General features: G+C 40.9%; 1 long non-coding RNA gene across 5 annotated transcripts in view; it reads left to right on the top strand.

Annotated features, from left to right (window-relative positions):
- The window catches only part of LOC147369888 (uncharacterized), an 83796-nt gene that overhangs the window by 14241 nt on the left and 47022 nt on the right, over positions 1-22533 (top strand). The gene's annotated exons all lie outside the window — the stretch shown is intronic.

The following is a 22533-nucleotide window of genomic DNA, read 5'->3' as shown; positions in this document are numbered from 1 at the left end:
CCACACGTGTCTCAGGGTCAAGGACGCCTCTGATACTGGAGGAGGACCTGGGACTCCTCCTGGGAGGATCAGAGCTGCCTACGGACTCAAAGGATAGTCTACAAAGCCCTGGCTACATGCACAAGAAGTCCTTGAAAGGAAAACTGCAGCCCTGGTTGGTTCAACTGGGAGAGTGTAGAAAGTCGGACAGGGTGAAGGTCAGAGCAGAGTTGTTAAGATCAGAAATCATAAAGGAAGATATTTTCAGATTATTTTCACCCTGAAAATTAAATTTTCTATAAAGCTAAGAGCTTTAATGAACAAGTTAAAAGTTAAAACAGCAAGCTGGTGATAGGGCCTCTCCCTTTCTATCTCTGTGTCTCTGCCTAGCCTCTGACTTCCTTGTTCATGGAATTCTCTACTGTGTGACTCCAGGTAAGGACCTTTTTTCCACCTCAGGAGATGGAAATGCCCCATATTCACTCTCTCAGCTCCCTGGCAACTAGGAACAGGCTGTGACAGGGGCACAGCAACAAGACAGTCTGAATCGGGGACAGTGGGGGCAAGGGTGCCAGAGTATCTTTCAGCATCTCGTGTCAGGAAGGCGGAGTCCTCACCAGTCATTCCTGAGTTTACTTTGGGCGTTTCTCTGCCCAGTCTCCCTTAGTGCTGCTCTATTTTCACTGACCAGTTTCCTAGCTTTTCAAATGATTCTGTGGTATAGTAAATATCCTTTCAAAATATTCATTTTCTGCTGGAATGAGCCAATCAACTTTCTGTTGCATGCATCCAAGAACCCCTGACAATACGCTGGGAAACCTACTTACAGCGTTTTACCGTTTGAAGCAAAATACCCCCCCCACCCCCCGCCGATACAAATGGTTCTAACAAATTCAATAAGAAAAGATGCATATTCCAATAGAAAATAGAGCAAAGGACATGAATAGACAATTCAGTCACAAGGAAATAAACACAGATAAAGACCTTTTAGCCAATAAACATAGAAAAAGCCTTTGCCCTCACATTCCCAAAATGCAAAATTTTAAAATATTGTTGAAAATCATTCTTCCCATATTTTTCCTAAAATCCCCAAAATTAAGAGTGCTAATATTCAAATGCGGTGAACTTGTAGGGAACAAGTTGTTATTGGGACAGTTGGCTAAAATGACATACCCCGTTTAGTGAGAGGGGACCTGATACTGTGTATCAAAATTTAAAGTGTTCCGTTTGGCCCAGAAATTTTTCTTGTAGGAATTTATTTATCCTGAGAAAAGGGCTGTGTCCCGTGAATGGTGTCAAAATACAGAGTTCATGTGGTGCAAAGTGAATTCATAGTTCAAAGTCATTTCAAAATAACACACCCTTTACTTGTTTGTGTCAAACAGCTTGGAAAGGATGAGCTCCCAGAATTATATATTAGATCCCTTTTCATCCTCTCCCCTCACTTTTTGCGCCTGTATTTTGGAGCTGTGAACCTCAAATACTCTGCCCAAAAGTTCTCTTCCTGCTCCAGCCCCAGGCAGCTTTCCACTCACCCTTTGGACAGAGAAGATCAAGAATGTGTGTTCCCTTAGGGCACAGGACCCAGGGAGGCTGAAATTATCAGGGAGGTAAAGAATGGGAACATTCATCAATGAATAAAATTAAGTTCAGCTCAGTTCAGTCGCTCAGTCATGTCCGACTCTTTGTGACCCCATGAATCGCAGCACACCAGGACTCCCTGTCCATCACCAACTCCCGGAGTTTACCCAAACTCATGTCCTTCAAGTCAGTGATGCCATCCAGCCATCTCATCCTCTGTTGTCCCCTTCTCCTCCTGTCCCCAATCCCTTCCAGCATCAGGGTCTTTTCCAATGAGTCAACTCTTCTCATGAGGTGGCCCAAGTATTGGAGTTTCAGCTTCAACATCAGTCCTTCCAATGAACACCCAGGACTGATCTCCAGAATGGACTGGTTGGATCTTCTTGCAGTCCAAGGGACTCTCAAGAGTCTTCTCCAACACCACAGTTCAAAAGCATCAATTCTTCAGTGCTCAGCTTTCTTCACAGTCCAACTCTCACATCTATACATGACCACTGGAAAAACCATAGCCTTGACTAGACAGACCTTTTTGGCAAAGTAATGTCTCTGCTTTTGAATATGCTGTCTAGGTTGGTCAGGTCTTTTAATTTCATGGATGCAGTCACCATCTGCAGTGATTTAGGAGCCCCAAAAAACAAAGCCTGACAGTTTCCACTGTTTCCCCATCTATTTCCCATGAAGTGGATGGGACCAGATGCCATGATCTTCGTTTTCTGAATGTTGAGCTTTAAGCCAACTTTTTCACTCTCCTCTTTCACTTTCATCAAGAGGCTTTTTAGTTCCTCCTCACTTTCCGCCATAAGCGTGATGTCATCTGCATATCTGAGGTTATTGATATTTCTCCCAGCAATCTTGATTCCAGTTTGTGCTTCTTCCAGCCCAGCATTTCTCGTGATGTACTCTGCATATAAGTTAAATAAGCACGGTGACGATATGCAGCCTTGATGTACTCCTTTTCCTATTTGGAACCAGTCTGTTGTTCCATGTCCAGTTCTAACTGTTGCTTCCTGACCTGCATATAGGTTTCTCAAGAGGCAGGTCAGGTGGTCTGGTATTCCCATCTCTTTCAGAATTTTCCACAGTTTATTGTGATCCACACAGTAAAGGCTTTGGCATAGTCAATAAAGCAGATATAAATGCTTGTTTTAAACTTATCTAAAACTAAGTAGAGAAGGAGTCTGCGATACATCCCAGCCCCTACTAACCTCCCCTCTCCATCTACTCCAGCCACCCTGATTTCTTGCTGTTCCTCAGGTCTTGCCCTTGTGGTTGCTCTGGCCACATTGCAATTCAAGATATATAAATAAGGCTTGAACTCCCATCCCATCCAAGTCTTTGCTGAGATGTCATCTTCTCAATGAGATCTTCCCTGGGCATCCTATTTAAAATTGCAATGTGCAGCTTCTTAATACTTCCTATCCTCTTCAGTTCAGTTCACTTGCTCAGTTGTGTCCAGCTCTTTGAGACTCCATGGACTGCATCACACCAGGCTTCCCTGTCCATCACCAACTCCTGGAGTCCACCCAAACTCATGTCCATCACGTCAGTGATGCCATCCAACCATCTCATCCTCTGTCGTCCCCTTCTCCTCCCGCCTTCAATCTTTCTCAGCATCAAGGTCTTTTCCAATGAGTCAGTTCTTCACATCAGGTGGCCAAAGTATTGGAGTTTCAGCTTCAGCATCAGTCCTTCCAATGAATATTCAGAACTGATTTCCTTTAGGATGGACTGGTTGGATCTCCTTGCTGTCCAAGAGACTCTCAAGAGTCTTCTCCAACACCACAGTTCAAAAGCATCAATTCTTGGCACTCAGCTTTCTTTATAGTCCAACTCTCACATCCATACATGACTACCGGAAAAACCATAGCTTTGACTGCTGTTGCTGCTGCTGCTAAGTCGCTTCAGTCGTGTCCGACTCCGTACAACCCCATAGATGGCAGCCCACCAGGCTCTGTCATCCCTGGGATGCTCCAGGCAAGAACACTGGAGTGGGTTGCCATTTCCTTCTCCAATGCATGAAAGTGAAAAGTGAAAGTGAAGTCGCTTAGTCATGTCCGACTCTTCATGACCCCATGGACTGCAGCCTACCAGGTTCCTCCGTCCATGGGATTTTTCAGGCAAGAGTACTTGAGTGGGTTGCCATTGCCTTTTCATAGCTTTGACTAGATGGACTTTTGTTGGTAAAGTAATGTCTCTGCTTTTTAATATGCTGTCTAGGTTGGTCATAGCTTTTCTTCCAAGGGGCAAGTGTCTTTTAATTTCATGGCTGCAGTCACCATCTGCAGTGATTTTGGAGCCCCCCCCAAAATAGTTTCTCACTGTTTCCATTGTTTCCCCATCTATTTGCCATAAAGTGATGAGACCGGATGCCATGATCTTAGTTTTCTGAATGTTGAGTTTTAAGCCAACTTTTTCACTCTCCTCTTTCACTTTCATCAAGAGGCAATTTAGTTCTTCACTTCCTGCCATAAGGGTGGTGTCATCTGAGTATCTGAGGTTATTGATATTTCTACTGACAATCTTGATTCCAGCTTGTGCTTCATCCAGCCTGGCATTTCACATGATGTACTCTGCATAGAAGTTAAATAAGCAGGGTGACAATATACAGCCTTGACATACTCCTTTTCTGATTTGGAACCAGTCTGTTGTTCCATGTCCAGTTCTAACTGTTGCTTCTTGACCTGCATTCAGATTTCTCAGGAGGCAGGTCAGGTGGTCTGGTATTCCCCATCTCTTTAAGAATTTTCCACAGTTCATTGTGATCAACACAAAGGCTTTGGTGTAGTCAATAAAACAAAGGTAGATGTTTTTCTGGAACTCTTGCTTTTTTGATGATCCAGCAGATTTTGGCAATTTGAGTATTTTTCTCCATGGTACTTACCATCACCTAAAATTCTACACCTTTTCCTCAGTCATTCATTGCCCATGTTCCTCCTCTCCTACTAGATTATAAACTTCATGAGGGAGGGATTTTTGTCTATTTTGTTCACTGCTTTATCCCCAGTGCCTGGAAGAAAAGTTGATATACAGTAGATGCTCAAAAAATATTTGTTAATGCAAAATTACCTTTGTTATCTTTATAGTAAAGAAAATCAAAACACACTATTTTATAAAATTGTAGATTTGTTAAATATATTACACCATATTCACACAATGGATTGCTTAGCATACTGTGGTAGGCACAACAATATTTTATTTGGATAATAAGATATTCTGATAGTACAATATCAAGTCTTAGATCTCAGACCTATAAATGTAACCTTATTTGGAAAAAAGATCTTATAGTAACCAGTAAATTAAGGAATGTAAGGAGGGATTATTTAAGATTAGTAGGTTGGTCCTAAATGCTATCACATTAAATATCTTTTTTTTAACAGTTTATTTTATTTATTTTTTATTGAACTATAGTTAGTGTACAATGCTGCTTTACTTTCTGTTGTGTCACTTTATATACAGCAAAGTCATTCAGGTATAAATATACATATATATATTCTTATCCATTATAGTTTATTACAAGATACTGAATATAGTTCCCTGTGCTATACTGTAGGACTTTATTGTTCATTTATTTTATGTACAGTAGTTTATATATGCTAATCCCAAACTCCTAATTTATCCCTCCTCCCTCTTTCCCCTTTGGTAACCATAAATTTTTTTTCTATGAATGAGAATCTGTTTCTGTTTTATAAATAAGTTCATTCATATCATATTTTAGGTTTCGCTTATAAGTGTTATCATATGATACCCATCTTTCTCTCTCTGATTTATTTTACTTACTACGATAAACTCTGGGTTCATCCATGTTGCTGAAAATGTTATTATTTCATTCTTTTTTATGGCTGAGTGGTATTCCATTGTACGTATATATAACATTATTTATTTTTTAATTGGTGTATAATTGCTTCACAGATTCTATTAGTTTCTGCTGTACAACAACATGTATACCACATTTTCTTTATCCATTCATCTGATGAACATTGACATTGTTTCCATGCCTTGACTATTGTAAATAGTGCTGGGATGAACTTTGGAGTGCATGTATATTTTCAAATTAGAATTTTCTTGTGAGATTGCAGGATCATATGGTAACTCTATTTTTTTAGTTATTTAAGGACCCTCCATACTGTTTTCCATCATGGCTGCACCAATTTACATTCCCATCAGCTGTGTAGGAGAGTTCCCTTCTCGCCAGACCCTTTCTATAGCACTTATTATTTGTGGATTTTTTGGATGATGGCTATTCTGACTGGTGTGAAGTGATACCTCAATATAGTTTTGATTTGCATTTTTCTGATAATTAGTGACATTGAATACCTTTTCATGTACTTTATATTCACTCAGAGTATCTTCATGAGAGAGGGGCAGAGCGAGAGTTAACATACACATGGAGGAGGAGGCTAACATGAAGATGAAGCAGAGAGAGACTAGAAGGTTAGAATGATGTGACCACAAGTCAAGGAATGCCAGCAGAAGCTGTGATCCCAGTGATCCTGATTTCAGACCTGGCATTCAGAACTGTGAGGGGATAAATTTCTATTGCTTTGAGTTCCCAAGTTTATGGTGACTTGTTAGAGCAGCCATGGGAGACTGCTACAGACTCCTGACTTTTAGATTAGAAAAGGAAAGATATACCCATCTGAATGCAGAGTTCCACCAAATAGCAAGGAGAGATAAGAAAGCCTTTTTAAGTGAACAATGCAAAAAAATTGAGGAAAACAATAGAATGGGAAAAACTAGAGATCTCGTCCAGAAAATTAGAGATACCAAGGGAACATTTCATGCAAAGATGGGCTCAATAAAGGATAGAAATGGTATGGACCTAGCAGAAGCAGAAGATATTAAGAAGAGATGGCAAGGTTTAGATTACTATCTTGGATCAACCTGTGAATGAAATTTTCTTTCCCAATAGAGACACCTCGTATCAAAAATGACTCAATTCCTTTAATTTTTTATTAAACTTTTTGAGATAATTGTAGCTTCACACGCAGCAGTGAGTACACAGGGGAGCATCTGCCCTGACAATAGTCCTGGCTCCTTGTTTGCCTTCTCTCATCCCACCTGAAAGTGTTTTACTTATTTCAGCCTCCTGAGGGTAAAACTCTAGGGTTCCACTTGGCTTTTGCTGGTGCGAGTGTCACCGGAGCCCCCGTTCTTTGGGGTTTCACTAGAATAGAGAAGTTATTGTCTACAAGTTTTCTTTCTTTCCTGGTGGCCCCTCTCCTTGCCCTTTTTCTAGAGAATGCAGACGTGTGTGTGTTTTCTTCATCTGTACTCATTTGGCATTTCTGGTTGCTGACCTCTTCAGTTCTAAGTGTGAGATAGATGAGCCAAATGGCAACCCAGGGCATTAACCACTGCATCACTTCTGAGATCCCTGAGGGCCCTGTTAAGTTTGCCTTTTCTCTCTGCCTTCCAGAGTCTTCTTATGTTTATTTTACATATATAATGCCCTGTTTTTTTTTTTTTTTCCTGTATTTAGTGGGAGGAATAAGGGAAAGTATGTCTGCTCCATCTTCCCAGAAGTGGAAATTTCTCAATATTTTTAAGTATATACACATTCTGTTTTATCTAGGGTTTTCTACCTATGGAAAGGGGCTTACCTGGTCAGTGGTAAAGAATCTGCCTGCCAATGCAGGAGAGAAGGAAATGGCAACCCACTCCAGTATCCTTGCCTGGGGAATCCTGTGGACAGAGGAGCTTAGTAGGCTACAGTTCGTAGGGTCGCAAAAGGGTTGGCCACTACTTAATGACTAAACAACAATCACCACCACCTATGGGAAGAACGAAGGAATAGATTATTTGGAAAGCTCCAAAAAGCAGAGGAAGCTACTCTTCTTAAGGTTTCAAGTTCTAAAGTCATGCTGACCCTTTCTTAATCCTTAGATGCCTAGTTTCCTTGTATAACATTATGCTTTGCACATGTTTTTAGCTATTTCTTGTAAGCTCAGTTCCACTGAGCTTTGGTATAGACAAAGTCTTTGGTATACTGAAGTCTTTGGTATAGACAACATCTTATACTTTTTTTTTTTCTAACTGGTTAACCATTGAGGTGTCTAATAATTGTTGATTGAATACATAGAAAGAATATCTACTACAGATCAAGCTGTATGGGAATCTTAGAGCAGTGTACAGGAAAAAAAAAAAAAAAACAAACTCACCATGTTCTCAAGGGCCTTAAAGTTAGCACAGAATGAATTACCCTGGCATACCTTTTACGTCAAGTCTGCCAACTTGATTGCATATGACAGAAATGAAAAGGTTGCTCACTCTGTGGGATATAGAACCTAACTCCTCGTTTTAGCATATGGTATTCTGGACTCTTGGAAGTTTACTGGTGCTTGAGGGAGATGAAAGCTGGCAGATCCTATAGGTTCATTTGCTCACATATTTCTTTTCAGATTTTTTCCTAGAAAAGGCTAAATAGTCTATGATATCTGGAATCGGCAACTTTTAAAAGTAAGCTCTTTGCCACACAGTGAGGCGTATAGGCTCACCCATACCTTAGTCCCATAGAGTACTTCTGAATAGACCTGGGGAAAACCAAGGAGGAACCTATATACAAGCCTTGTATCTGTATCTTATCTTGCAAACTGAATTCTTTCAAGCAGTAACTGACGGTTTTAACAGGCTGTCAGCAGTGGACAGAGGTGGTCAATGGGTGGGAAACCACTATTACTTCTGAAATAATATAGCAGCTTCTTTCTGAATACCAGTACCCTATGGACAACTTTCTTACTCTGATTCTTTGAGGCTGAACTGTCTTATCTGCTTAGGCTTTAATGTGAATGGACAGAGGGACGAAATTATCTTTTCATCTGGAATGCAAGACAGTGCCAGAGCCAGGGACATTTTGTTCTAATTTTGACTCTCCCTTGACTTTTCTATAAAATGTTTAACCTCTTTGCATCTTCTCATTGGGATGTCATAAAAATTACCTCTTCACTTGAATGTTGTAAATGAGACATAGATATCAGTAGAGATTTTTTTTGATGTGAGGTACACTCATGAGAAGAGTATTGTCCTTGGGTTTCTAAACTATAAAGTTTAATCTTCACTCCCCAGTGTCTGAGCCCTTGGTTGATTAATTCACATAAAATCTTCACACTTTCAATGGTTTTCTCCTTTTCATTTCCAATCCAAATCTCAAGGACAATATACAGAAATTAATTTTTGAGTTAGAATGGGAGAAATTGTGTTAAATTCATTCAGAGAATTCATGTGGAGTTAAATGTATTATTTGCTGGCTCTACCGTGCTTTTGCTAGCAGTTGTCCTTGCCATCTTTTTTTTAATCCTTTAGTCTGCTTTTGCAGCAACTATTTTCATTTAGATTTTCAAGTATTTTACAATAATGTTTAGCAGAAGGGGAACATGGCCAGTGTACAGAGATAGTTTACCTAGTTTGATAAACATTGTTGAGTGGGTTGAATTTTCACCATTGATGCCTGGAATGTGGCGCTTCTACCTGACTGATGTTAAGGGACACATTTGTTAAGGGACACCAATCCATATAGTTAACTCTTCTTTTTGAGAGCAGAATCTTTTGGAACTTCCCTGGCAGTCCAGTGGTTAAGACTGCACTTACAAGGCAAAGGGTGCGGGTTCAGTCCCTGGCTGGGAAACTAAGATCCCATATGCTGTGCAGCCAAAAATTAAAGTAAATAAATTTAATAGCAAAATCTTTGGTTCCTCAGACTGAAGAGCACATTTAAAGTTGTGATGAATCTGAAAGACAGTCTTCCCTTGTTTTTGTTTTGAAAGTTTGATTTATATCACTTCTGTTTTATGAAAGACCTAGTTTAGTACCTGTTTTCATGAACCAAAAGAGAATTTTCACTTTTATTTAAAAAGGTAATTGCTTCTTTGCTTCACGTCATTCCAGCTTAGGAAAGGTTTCTTAGGAATGCTGTACTTTCACAAAGAGGAGAAATCTGTATGTAAAAACTTGGTACTTTTACATCCCTTCTCCCCAAATTCTGATCTTGACAGCTTTTTGGATGAATTCTGACTTGTACGTCTCTATGTACCCCCAGGGCATTATGGGGGAAAAATGAAAAGATGAATATGAAAGTAATTTGGTATCTCTGAGGGTAGTTTCGTGTTGCACTCTTATACTCTCTGAAATCATTGTCGTTGCCATCACCACACCACCTTCCCCGATGTCATGGTACTTTCAACTACTGCAAACTCATCTTCTTTCCTCTCTGATTCAGTCAGTTCAAAATTCTCCCCGAGTAATCTTTCTCTCCCATCACTCCAGTCGTCTTCTTCAAACTTCTCTTCTGTCTTCCAGATTAAGCAACCTCACATCTTCTAAGAGATTCATTTTCTCCTCTAAGCTTCTTTCCTTAACCATCAACAATCTCAGAAATGCCCAGTGTTGGTTGTGACTCCTGACAGGAGCTAATCTCTGTCCCTGTTGTCTGTTGGCCTCTGCCTTTCATATCTTCCATTCTTCTCAGCATAAATGCCCTCTGTTTGAATTGAGAGTTCCTGAAGGGAACTGGCTTCCCTCATCTAATTTGTTATCGGTACCATCGTTGCTATTTATGAGTGAAGCAGGTAGACATTAACACCATGTTCTTGTTCCAGAAAGCTGGCCCTGGGGACCAACCCTCCTAGGCTGGCCACTGGAGTTGTTTTCTGAGTTACAGGAGAATGGTAGTGAGCCATCACCCACACTCTCCTGTATCCTCTTGTCCCTAGGCATACAGTTGAGAAACAGGCATTGTAGTTTCTTCTGTCACCCCAGAATAGTATTTTCCTTCAGCTTCTTTCTACAGCCCTTTCTGTACCTTGCAGCTTCTGGTATGTCCAGGTACCCCATTTTCAGAAAGTGGCTGGTTCCAACTTTTGATGTCTGAATGACAGTCTAACCAGTAGGTGCTTAAATAAAAATGTTTGTTTTTTTATAGAGTTGAAGCTTATTTAAATGTTTCAATTCAGAGAGTTTCCCGCAAGACTTTTTGACTATCTCTTCTTTCTGTCCAAATTGTAGCTGCCATTTATTGCATAATCTCTATGTACCAGGCTCTATCCCAGGTCCCATGTTCATATATATATGTATACACACACACACACATAAATGTCTTACAATGATCTTGCTTTTTATACAATCTCTATTTTATGGTAGAGGAAATTTGGCATTGAAGAAGTTAAGAAATTTGCCCTAGGAAGCAATACTAGCAAATTACAAAGCCCAGATTCACATCAAGGCTGCCTTTTCCACCAAACCGCTGTGGGGGCCTTTCTCTCTACCCAAATTTAGTGCCCCATACTACAAAAAACTTCTTTCCTTTTCTCTAATTTTTTGACTCCTTAAGTTTTTGTTGTAAAGAAAAAAAAAGAAGACATTTGCCTAACTAAATTAGTTTGTGTTATGATATTGATGACTCTTGTCCTTAAAGGAATTTGTCAGGTTAAGAAATTATTACTTTGTGGAACATGTGGGAAAATGATCTTGGTTGGGTCCCTTTCTATTCTTTCTTTCTTAGCTCAACTCACCAAAAAGCACTCTCACCAACATGTGCATATATTCATGCATACAACACCCCCACCCCCACCCCCACCCGCCTTGAAGACTAAAAGGTTGACAACGTGAAGCTCACTTTCGGCTGACCCCATGTTTAACCAATTGAGCTGAGTGGCTCACTAAGTATTGACAAACTAAGATCCGGCTTCTATATGGGATTCAAGGTTTATTTTAATATTAGTCTACTCAAAAAAGCTACTGGCCTTTCCAATTCGCCAGAGAATATAAGACATTTTATGTTCAATACTTCAAGTTTAACCACCAGACAGAAATTATTTGAAAAGAGAATTGCTAAGGCACCTGATGGAGGAGGCACTACATCAAAATATAGTCTTTTTCTGTCTCTGAATTTCTTTCTCTTTCTCTGATGCTTACCAGTCCCCACTGAAGTCCCCTATTGAATATTTTGAATCATTTTTGTTAACTCTATATAATTAAATATCTAATCATATCCCTAAGTCTCTTTGAAAAATGTTTTATTTTAGGTTCTACAAGGAACACATAATTACAGGCTCACTTACATTAAAAAAACAAAAACCCTAAAACAATACAGAAATATAAAGAGTAGAAAAATAAAAATTCCTTATCATCTTCATGCCTGTTTCATTTCTTTCCCCCAAATAAATCAGTATGTATAATTTGTTGTATAGATGTCTGGACCTTTTTCTGTCATTTACATACAGTTAATTTATATGCATATGCATTTTTAAAAGATTATTATGTGTCTGAGTCCGTACTTACTATAACCTGAGGTTCACTCTGTTTCATGTACCAGGGACGCTTGCGTGTTCTCAGTCCATTCCTTTAATCCCTTCAACCTCAGGTTCTCATTTTTACTATAAGAAGCATAGGCTCTCATTGGACTGGCTTTTGAAAACCAATTGTGCCCAGCTTTTTGCAACTCCTTTTTCAAATGTCAGGTTGGTAGCATAAAGTTGGCCATGGTGGACATATTTATACATGAAAATTGGCAAATACTACAAACCAAGGCTCCTCTAGGCCAGTAAGCTAACCCTAACCCCCTGACCTTCGCAGCTTGTCTAGCTGGAGCCCCTCCCTTTCACTTCTGGCACACCCTACATCATTACTCAAACTTAATTTTGGTTCTTCCCTTCCACTGCATCTCTTCCCCTTCCTCACCATCCTTCTGAGAAAGAAGTAATCAGGGTGTACATTGGTCTATACAGGCAGTAGATTAAACTGGAAAACGGGGCTCAGTGTCCCATTAGACAATGTAAGTCACATCCGTGTGAGCATCTTGGACTGATTCCTCCCGCATAGTTAAGCATTTACCACCACACCACTGCTTACATGGTAAGTTGTGAAGATTCATTTAAATGAATTGTGCCTGGCACATAATAGGTGTTCAACAATATGTTAATTCGTTTCCTTGTTTACATAAAGAAGCTTCAGTTCAGAATGGTTTAGTGACTTGCTTCAGGTTGCACAGCTGGTTACTGGCAGAGCAGGACCTGTGACCTGTGACCTGTGACCTCTGACTCACAGCAAGGGTAGTTCTCTGAAACAAGTGATTCTCAAAGTGTGGTCCGAGTAGTCCCGGGCAAGTCTTCCCTTTTTCAGTTACATATTCATATAAGGCTAGGTTTTCTTCATATATTTTAATTAAAACAGCATAGCACAGGTTAAATGCAGACAGGTATGAGAATCCTACCATATTCTATTAAGCCAGGCATTAAAGAGAAATGCAGAGATGTAAATGAATGATACATTTCTCACCAATTATTTTATTTTGAAAAACAACTACTTTTTAATGAAAAATATATTATGCTAACATTTGTTTGCCTTATTATTTTGAATGAAACTCATAAATATATATTTAACTATCTCATCTTTATTTCTAATATGATGCATATGTTTCTCTAAAGCATAGTATCTAGAGATATTACCAACATAAACAAAACCTCTTTTACATTCTTAATTTTTAAGAGTATAGAAAGATCCTGAAACAAAAAATCTGAGAACTGTATGTATATATGAAAGCATCTTGCCCTCTAATACTTTACAATGTTTCTGTGTGTCAAATAGGGAGAAGGAATTATAACCATGAGCAATCTTTAAACTCTTGAAAAACTTAAAGTGTGCTAGAATAAAGCATTTTGAGTCTGGGAATTTTTAAAGAGTGCCTGAGTTGAAAAACAGTTGGATTAAAGTTGGTGTGTTGAGGAAGCCTCACTCTGGCCTTAGCAGTTGTCATGGTTAATTTTACCTGTAAACTTGGCTAGATCACCAGGTGGCTGGGTCAGACATTATTCTGGATATTTCTGTGAGGGTGTAAATTGCTGGGTGAAATTTACATTTTTGTTTTTGGCCATGCTGTGCAGCAGGTGAGATCTTAGTTTCCCAAGCAGGGGGGAAACCCATACCCATACCCCCTGCAGTGGAAGCCTGGGGTCTTAACCACTGAATTGCCAGGGAAATCCTCCTGAAATTTACATTTAAATTGCTGGACATTGAGTAAAGCAGGTGGCCCTCCATAATGTGGGTGGGCTTCATCAAATTAGTTGAAGGCTGGTGGCTCAGATGGTTAAGCATCTGCCTACAATGCAGGAGACCCGGCTTCGATCCCTGGGTTGGGAAAATCCCCTGGAGAAGGAAATGGCAACCCACTCCAGTACTCTTGCCTGGAAAGTCCCATGGACACAGTCCACAGGGTTGCAAAGAGTCGGACACAACTGAGCAACTTCACTTCACTTCACTTAATGGAACAAAAGACTAACCTCCCTGAACAAGAAGGAATTCTGCCAACAGACAGCCTTCAACTCTAGCATCAGCTATTTTCTGGATCTCTAGCTTGCCGAACCACTCTACAGATTTTGGATTTGCCAGCTTTTGTAATCCTGTGAACCAACTATTTAAAGTAAATCTCAATTCACCCTCTCCCTCCCACCCTCCTTCTTTGGTTCTGTTTTTCCTCTGGAGGATCATGATCATCATAGCAGTAAAGCTGGGGGCAGACCTGGGGTGGGGGGTGTTTGAGGCCTTTTAGTTTCTATTAGGTGAGTAGTAGAAAATCACTGCAGATGGTGACTGCAGCCATGAAATTAAAACATGCTTGTTCCTTGGAAGAAAAGCTGTGACAAAGCTGTTCAGTTGCTCAGTCGTGTCTCTTTGTGACCCCATGGACTGCAGCACACCAGGCTTCTTTGTCCTTCACTATCTCCCAGAGTTTGTGCAAACTCATATCCATTGAGTCAACTATGCCATCCAACCATCTCGTCTTCTGCTGTCCCCTTCTCCTACTGCCCTCAATCTTTCCGAGCATCAGAGTTTTTTTTTCAATAAGTCAGCTCTTCACATCAGCTGGCCAAAGTATTGAAGCTTCAGCTTCAGCATCTGTCCTTCCAATGAATATTCAGGGTTGATTTCCTTTAGGATTGACTGTTTTGATCCCCTTGCTGTCCAAAGGACCCTCGAGAGTCTTCACCATCACCATAATTTGAAAGCATCAATTCTTCAGTGCTCAGCCTTCTGTATGGTCCAACTCTCACATCTGTACGTAACTACCAGAAAAACCGTAGCTTTGACACTATATGGGCCTTTATCAGTAAAGTGATGTCTTTGCTTTTTAATACACAGTCTAGGTTGGTCATAGCTTTTCTTCCAAGGAGCAAGCATCTTTTAATTTTATGGCTGCAGTCAAGAGCATATTAAGAAGCAAAGACATCACTTTTCTGACAAAGGTCCATATAGTGAAAGCTATGGTTTTTCCAGTAGTCATGTATGGATGTGAGACTTGGATCATAAAGAAAGCTGAGCACTGAAGAATTGATGTTTTTGAACTGTGATGCTGGTGAAGCCTGTTGAGAGTCCATTGGACTGCAAGGAGATCCAACCAGTCAATCCTAAAGTAATCAATTCTGACTACTCATTGGAAGGCCTGATGCTGAAGCTGATGAACTTTGGCCACCTGATGAGAATAGCTGACTCAATGGAAAAGACCCTGATGCTGGGAAAGATTGAGGTCAGGAGGATGAGAGTGCAGCAGAGGATGAGGCGGTTAAATGGCATCACTGACTCAATGGAGCAAACTCCAGGGGACGGTGAAAGACAGAGGAGCCAAGTATGCTGCAGTCTTTGGGGTCACAGAGTCAGACATAGTGACTGAACAAGTGAGTAAGCTTCCATCCATGGAAGGTGGAGGCATCTTTCTCTACCTCATTTGCTTCAGGGCCAGGTCAGAGGGTCTTTAGCTGAGGATGGCATTCTCTATGGGCAGGCCAGACTATAGGCCCTGTTCCCCTTTCGTTCCTTACCTGCTGTGCCACACTCAGGGGCTAAATTAAGGTTCCTTCAGGTCCCTTGATTCTATTGGAAATTTCTTTAGGGGAAAAATATGTGCTAGTGTGTGTTTGTGTATATATTTCCACAGAAACATTTCAGTGAGAATAGGTTGGAGTGTCAATTATGTTACATGCTATCAGAATCTTCTGAGGGTGGTTGAGGATCCGGTTGTGAAGGGAGCATATGGGCAACCACATGTTCAGTGAGGAGACCAGGCTGTGAATGAGGGAGCAGGGCAGGCAGACAGAGGGCTCAGATCCAGACATCTCACCACTCTCGTGTTTGCTTAGGGTTGTCTGTGTCCATGCAGTTGTAGTCAGTATTTGTTTATCTTTAAAGCTAGGCATGTTGGAACTAGTTTCCTGGGGGATTCATCAGTTGAGGTATCTTAGACCTTTGGCCATGGGCCATAAAATGCACTTGACCTGAGTATGATATAAATACCTTCCGCTCCATTGATGTATTGATTTGTTTTCGTTTTGCTGTCTCTATGCACCATAGCATCCATATCGCAGCCTAAGTTCCCAGAGGACTAGGGCTGGCTTAGAGAAACCCTCTCAGCAAATAAGCGCCCGAAGAGGGAAGACCTTCATGTTTATCCAGTACCTAAAGTGTGATAGGCATTTAAATGGTAAACCTATCTGATCTTCACCACACTTAATAGATAAAGGAACTGAGCCTTGAATTAATCCTACATGTAGTGGGGAATGTTATATTAAAAGCACTTTCTGCTGTCTTTCCCCATCTTGGTAAGTTAGGGGTTTATTGTTGGGCAGTTTGTCTCTCTGAAGCTCTGACTCCATCGAAACCATGCACTGAGATGGAGACTCACAGCCTAAAGAAGCGCAGTGGAACGTGAGTGAGAGAAGAAGGAAGTAGAAGGGGAGGGGAGAATGGACATAAAACCTCTTCAAACTGGAAACTGAAAAATTCTGAGTAGTGTTGAATGTACAGTTTCCACCTTTTTTCCTACTTCTGAGTGGGAATAGGAGTTAGAAAAGAAGTTGTCAGGATTTTTCAAACTTCTTTGATCACCACATACAATAAGCAATGCATCTAACATTGCAACCAGTAAACACAGGAGTGTATACTCCACTCCCCACATGTACATACGCATACACCCCCATCACATACACATCACACACATATAAAACAAGCTTCATGGAAAATACTTATACTCTGTTCTATTACTGTTTTAAAAACATATTTGTTGGACCTATAAATTGATTTCATGACCCATTAATGGTTGTCAATCTTAAAAAATACAGAGCTATAGAAAACTTATTTTTTGACCCGCCTAAGTAATTTGCTCAAGATCAGGTAGTGTAAAGAGATGGTTGGATGGCATCACTGACTCGATGGACATGAGTTTGAGCAAGTTCCAGGAGTTGGTAAAGGACAGGGAAGCCTGGCGTGCTGCAGTCCCTGGGGTTGTGAAGAGTCGGACACAACTGAGCAACTGAACTTAACTGATGTGGTGTAAATGGTGGATCTGGGGTTTACCCCACACTTATTATGCTGAGCAGGAGGAAGCCCCAGGAAGGAGAAGCCTCACCCATCATCAATCAGAGGTACCCAAGATACAACCAGTCTTCATCTCTCAGACTTTCCCAGTTCATGTGGGATACACACTTTCTCCCCCTACTACTGGGATCCCATCTGCTTTCAACTACAAAATGTTTCTTCCTAGACAACTTGTGGAACCATGGGGCTGCAGGCAAAAATCTGAAGAACTTTGAGAATTATCGAAGAGAATAAAAGAAAAGGCCATTTCCCCCACTGTAAGGGCAACTTCCTATGCAGGTGTAGCTTGTTCAGGAGAAAACCACACCATAGTCATGCACCATGTTCAGGGAGGAAAGAAGGCAAACAATCCTCTTCCCTCTGGGTCTGCTCTATTTGAATCCTCCCCCTGGCCAGGCCGGAGTCCATCAGGAGGAGGAGGATGAGCACTCTGAGGCAGGGCCAAAGAGGGCCATTCTCCCTCTGCTGACTTGCCAGCGCCCCACTACCCGCCCAGTCTGCTTTATCTCCTCCTTGTTTCTTTCACATCTTTCCCCTCATCAGTTTTACTTTGGGGTTACTTAAAATATTGAAGGAAAAACAAAAAACCCAAAGCCTCTCTTTTCAAGAGGCAGGTAAGTGATAATTTTCCTTCAGAGAAAGACTGGTTGCCCAGGAATCTGGCTTCCCAAACATCTCCTTTGATGGAGTTGAAGTCTTTTATCTTTAATACAAGCTCCCCTTTCCTTTTGGAGTGTTTCTAGAATGTGATGATCCCTTTGGGGGAGACCTAGAATAAAACTGGTCTGACATTCCCTTCATTCTTCCAGTCGTTTGTCTGCTCCACGAGCTCTCTTTGATTCCTTTCATTCCTCCTGCTGGACCAGGGAAGGGGGTTGGCGGGATGAAGCTGTCAGCTCCTGATCACCCAGCCCTGGGGGACCCGGCCTCTGCCTCAGTTATTTCCTCTTTCAGGCTCTCAGCTCTAGTCACTTCTTGCCATTCTGGGAACAAAACCAATTCCTTCCTGCCTCTGAGCCATTACATAAACTATTTCCCTTCCTGTAAAGCTCTTTCCTTGATTTTCCCCGTAGTTTGTTCTGTCTCTTCCCTTGGGCTCAGCTTAGAGACCACATTCATAGGGAGATTTTCTTCAATCATATCCTTTAGAGTAGGTCCCCTTTGGTCTTTTCTATCTTAGCCCTTGGTTTCTCTCATGATACCAACCACAATTTTTAATAGTTTACTTAATTGTCTTTGTTTCTGCTTCCTCTACCATAATAAAAGCGTCCAAAAGGCATCATCAATCCTACAAAGTAGACAGTGTGCCCCCTCCCCCTTGTACATTAAGAAATCTCATTTGTCTTATGATTAAGACACTGTTGGCAACCTTCAACAAAGTAAGTTCTTTGCCAGGCCCTTCTTGCTTCTCCCCACTAAAATTATTCATTCATTCATTCACTCATCCAGTCAACAGATAATGTATTGAGCATCCACAGAGTTATTTTGCCCTAGATACTGTGACACAGTGATGAACAAGGCAGAACTTGCTCACTTCACTCTGTGTAACAGCGGGCAGGAGAGATCGTTCTCAAGTGCATTTCTGTGCTAAAAATCTTCATTGGTTTCCAAATGCCCTCTGGATGAAATCTGAGCCCTTCAGTATGGAGAGCAGCGTGTGCCCTCCACGACCTGGCCCCTACTTCCTCCCTATATCTTTTGGTGACTCATGCCCTAGGCTCTGTTGGGTAACTAACTACAGAAGGTCCTCTGGAGGGCAGGCAGGCAGCAACAACAAAGATCCCTTGGGTTTTCATTTTCTGTTCTCTCTCTCTCTCTCAAACACACACACACACACACACACACACACGCACACGCACACACACGCATACATAGCAGCCTGGGGCAATCACAACCATGGCTTCTGGATTCTCATAGAGAATCTCAGTAGGTGTATTTCTCTGCTGGTAGGTCAGACAGGTTTTGCCCCTACCTGCTGGGTTGTGGGCTTTTACTAATTGAGATCTTAGTCCCAGGGCAGCAGGTCAGGGGTTGTGCTGGCCCTATGACTTGAGGATACATCTCCACAGAGATGCCCCATTTTTCCAGGTCATATTGTGGCTGGTGGTATCAACAATGGCATGAACTGTGCCCGCTCAAGGATGTTACATGTCTGACAAGTGCTACAAAAGAGGTTGTCAGGAGGTACAAACCTAAGAGCTTTGTATCAAGGAGCTTTTCCTTGATACAAAGGCAGTACCTTGGTTCCTACCTTATTAGAAGGGCCAGAGAGGAGGGAATTGAATTCTTCACGATTTGTAAATATTTATTTCTCACTTTCAAGTTCACCTCTCTTCTGGATTGCTGCTATAGACTCTTATAAAACTTTCCCTTTTTCATTTTTGTGCTACTTAGGGCTTGTTTTTAATTTTCTTCCCATGGGGGAGTACCATGAACAAAAGGAATTTTTTTTCAGTTTTTCTGGAAACTTTCTGTGGCTTGTCTTCTAAATGCTTTATGCTTCAGCTTCTTCATCTATAAAACTGAGAATTAGTAAAATGAATGAACCTTTGTCTCTTACAAAATGTCTTATAGGATAGGTACTGTGCAAGTAATATGCTATGGAATGATAGCATTTTGTTAGTGTTTATATTGATAAACATAATTTGAATTTTCCATTAATCGGAACTAATCTTTTTTATAAGGAAAAATCTTTCCAATTAAATCACTGGTATGTGACCTTTGGGTGGCTGAACCTTTCTGCTTTACTTCTAATAAAATGGGTTCCTACTCTATTTTTGGGCTTCCCTCATAGTTAGTCGGTAAAGAATCTGCCTGCAATGCAGGAGACGTGGGTTTGATTCCTGGGTCGGTAAGATCCCCTGGAGAAGGAAATGGCAATCCACTCTAATATTCTTGCCTGGAAAATCCCATGGACAGAGGAGACTGGCAGGCTACAGTTTATGGGGTCGCAAGAGTCAGACATGAATTAGCATCTAAACCACTCTATTTTTGGTAAATTCTTAATTTGCAGTTTCCTCTGGCCAGTTTCAGTGAAGAAGTCTCACCTTATATGTAGTCTCTATAAGCATTGTTATTTGTATTAGAAAATGTTCTCTGATATTATATCTCTTCTGATTATTGAAAGTCACTTTACAGCTGAAGGTTAATAACAATGTTTATTCAAGGTAAGGCTACTATGTGCTTTAAGATTTTAAAGCAAAGGCAAATAAGCTTTCATTAAACCACTATTTTAATAGATCATATCTTATTTTTATCTTGGATTCATAATGTTCCTTCTCTTTAAGAATTAAAACTATTTTGAACACTACGAGCCCCAAATGGTAATGAACTACAAAGCTATTTATACTTTTAGTTTTGTCCTTAGTAAAGTCCACCTGATTCTAACACTGACCGATATTTTAATGCTATTTTCCCACTTATAATAAGCCTTTTAACCCTTGTATAATCTTTTCATTCCTTGAAAGGTAAAAGATTTTCCAACATACCTAGATATGCCTTGTATCTAAATCTCAGTTGCTTCTAAACAGCATTCATCACTGAAGTCATATACATGATATTATATAAGTGGGAGTATCACCTCGTCCCTAAGTGGCACCAATACAATTAGCAGCCACAGAGGGCCAGAGTATGGCCTCACCTCCTGCGATCTGTTTACTAACTTAGGGTTTGGGGATGTTTTGAATTTGAACTCGTTTGGCTTTGGATCTAGACAATTCTTTGCAGTCAGCATCACCCTCACTCATTTGTTCTGACTCAAGAAGACAAAAAAACTCTAGATTATCCTTCCCCCATCCTAAACCACAGGGTTCCAAATAAAGCAGGGAGAGGTGCTGTTCTGTGAAACCCTTTCTGCTCCCTAGATACCTTGCTGGTGGTGGTTTACTCTCTTGTGTCCGACTCTTGTGACCCCATGGACTATAGCCTGCCAGGCTCTATTGTTCATGGGATTTTCCAGGCAAGAATACTGGAGTGGGTCGCCATTTCCTTTGCCAGAGGAGAAGGATACCATGGTGAATAGATTAAAATCCTGTGGGTGGGTTTCAAGATGACTCTTAAGATACAGAGTCTGTAACTGTCAATTAGAAAGTCTTAATTAAAAAAAAAAAAAAAAAGGCAACCCATCCTGTGAATCTCTGGGCCTGGTGCAAACTTGAACTGGGTCCTCCAGGATGTCTCTAAATTAATATGGCTGTTTAAATACCCTAAACAAAATCAGTCTTCATGCCTCAAATAATCTGCCTACAAATCTTTATGGCTGGAATGCTGTAGAATCAGGCAATGCTCTAAATGGCCCATAATCAGATAAAGTTCCTTATCTCCTTGATGGATACTTTTGGAAATATGTGGGCCTGAGGTTAACTCATATGAAGTGTTTATCCTGATAGCTGACTTGTAAATGTCTAACATGTTAGTATCTACTTTCTTTCTTCCACAGGGATTTGGAGTATGAGAAAGCTAGGGAAAATATGACAGGAACATGACCAATAGACTCCAGGTCAGGCCATAGTATTCAACATCATTTTCCTCTTCAAGAGTAGCATCCTAGACCACACAACTCTTCTGCCTAAAGGGACCCCAATATCAAATCCGTGCTAGCTGCCCCCCAGCTGTGCTGCATTAGATGGGGAGGAAGAACAGTACTGATTCTGAAACTGCCCCAGTGCAAAGTCTGGGTGATGATGATCAAAGTTCTTGCAAAAAAAAAAAAAGCCTTAGGGATCATTGAAAAGTCGGAGATTTTGAGCAGTAAGGCATCTGAGAAGCAAAAAGAATTGTGTAAATTGTTACAGTTGTCCACTAACAAAGCTTTCTGTGTAGTCCTGACAGTCACCCTCAAGTCACTTATAAATACTGATGGTGTGAGCTAAACTGAAAGTTGCTCAGTCATGTTGGTCTCTTTGTGACCCCATGGACTATAGCCCGACCCCTAGTTCCTCTGTCCATGGGATTTTCCAAGCAAGAATACTGGAGTGGGTTGCCATTCCCTTCTCCAGGGGATCTTCCTGACCCAGGGATGAAACCCGGGTCTACTGTATTGCAGGCAGATTCTTTACCATCTGAGCCACCGGGGCTATAATCTATTTAAAACCAAAACAGTAGTCAGTCTTGTAAAATTTACTCAAGTTTTTAGAAGGAAGATCAAGGAAGCTTTTACCCTGCACATGATACACTCTCATAAACCCTCTTTTTATTCAGCAGTGCATCTCTGCCCAAGTCTCTCTGGCATGCCACTTAGACCCACACCACAGTTGACCTTCTTTTATTTTCTGCCCTTCCCCCCACTACAGTGTATTACTGTAATGTAATACTCAGCCTTCCAAATCCCACCCCTCCTCCCTCAGTCTCTTAAAACTGCTTTATGCATAGCCATTTCAACAGACCTCCACTTTCTCCAAACTTGCCTAGTCACACGCAGGAAAATAAACTCTTTCAAAGTAACCTTGAGTTATGTATGCTTATGTGATAGGCTGGGATTGGTTTATCTCAAGATTAACCAAGTGAGTAGGCTAATTTTTGCGGAATCCTCTCTCTCAAGAAAGAAAGACAGATCTACAGATAATTCAGTTACTGATACCTTCACATCATAGGCTCTTAGGAGCCCAACTTGTTTAA

Source organism: Bos grunniens, chromosome 7 (assembly GCF_055505025.1).
Source record: "Bos grunniens cultivar Pamir isolate PY7600 chromosome 7, Bosgru_T2T1.0, whole genome shotgun sequence".
In the NCBI taxonomy this organism is placed as follows: domain Eukaryota; kingdom Metazoa; phylum Chordata; class Mammalia; order Artiodactyla; family Bovidae; genus Bos; species Bos grunniens.
This window is presented reverse-complemented; position numbering and strand designations above follow the sequence as displayed.